At 40.6% G+C, this 1177-nt stretch overlaps 1 long non-coding RNA gene across 1 annotated transcript; it reads right to left on the bottom strand.

Moving 5' to 3' along the window:
- Positions 1 to 481: 481 nt before the first annotated feature.
- Positions 482 to 1171, bottom strand: LOC109582881 (uncharacterized). Its single transcript, XR_002185260.1, has 2 exons — positions 879 to 1171; positions 482 to 753 (listed from the first exon to the last, which is right to left on the bottom strand). It is a non-coding gene; the product is annotated as an uncharacterized LOC109582881 (long non-coding RNA).
- Between the last annotated feature and the right edge of the window lie 6 nt (positions 1172 to 1177).

Raw genomic sequence — 1177 nt, 5'->3', positions numbered from 1 at the left:
GAGACGAATTCGAACCAATCAGAAGTACGCAGCTCATGTGACTTTTATACCGGTGGCTGTGTTTACACTAGCTTTTTAAACTGAGCCATCCCTGTTTAAAAGGGGCTAGCACAGTTTCATTTGATAGTGTAAACAGTAACCAAACTGAGCTGAAGTGAGCTGGGCCCAAACCAGGCCAGATGGTTAGTACAGCAGGGCCAGCTCAGTCTGGTTCAGCATGGTTTGGCCCACTTATGTAGTGTAAATGCAGCATTAGCAAAAAATCCAATTAAATCTACATTTGAGTTGATTCACATTTTAGTATTATGCATGCATAACAAAATCAAAAACACTCACAAACCGGCACACATTCTTGAAAGAAACAAACAAAAACAAGAAAGAAAGGACACAAGAGGAGAAGAAATGCATTAACTGAGAGAACAAAAGAGAGAGACCAATCAGTAGATTCATTCATTCAATACAGTCTCCAGATATCATATCATTCATAGGTCCTGTATCAGTAGTAGTCTCACTGCTCCCTGTACATTAGTAAGAGCTTCAGTAGCATAGTCCTTAGTTACATTATGTATTATTAAATCATTAACTGCTACCAGTTCATCTCCAGTCTTTATCTTTGAGTCTTTCTGTAACACTGACTCAGGTAGGATCCTCTTTACGTAAATGCGTACGTCCCCAGTGGGAGAGCCACGCCCACCAACGATACTGAGACCCAACCCCTGACCAGGGGAGAGTCCCACTATAATTTGAACTAATCTCGCCCCGCCCCTTCGCTGGTAGCGAAGGGGCGGGGCGAGACTAAATTTGAACTAATCTGTGATAGGGAAAGAAGAGATGGTGAGAGAGAAAGAGAGGGAGTGAGAAAACAGAATTATACTTACATGTATTTAAAGACCTTGTACTAGAGTACAGGGTAGATTGTCAAAATTGCCAGAAGAGAATTCTTCATTTTTTCTAAATATGGATGCAGTTGTCATAGTGTATACCATAAAGCAGGTAATTTTGGAGGAGATTAAATTTTGGCAAGTTTGGTCCGTTTTGACAGCCATTTGCCACAATAAAACCCAGCTGCCATCTTGTACCATTATGTGCATGCTCAATGGCACCATGATGGCACCTGCACAAACTCACCAAATTAAAATCTGCAAATCATCAAAATTTTAGCAACTTACAAAATTTC

The sequence above is a fragment of the Amphimedon queenslandica genome, unplaced genomic scaffold (assembly GCF_000090795.2).
Source record: "Amphimedon queenslandica unplaced genomic scaffold, v1.1 AMPQUscaffold_13348, whole genome shotgun sequence".
NCBI lineage: Eukaryota > Metazoa > Porifera > Demospongiae > Haplosclerida > Niphatidae > Amphimedon > Amphimedon queenslandica.
This window is presented reverse-complemented; position numbering and strand designations above follow the sequence as displayed.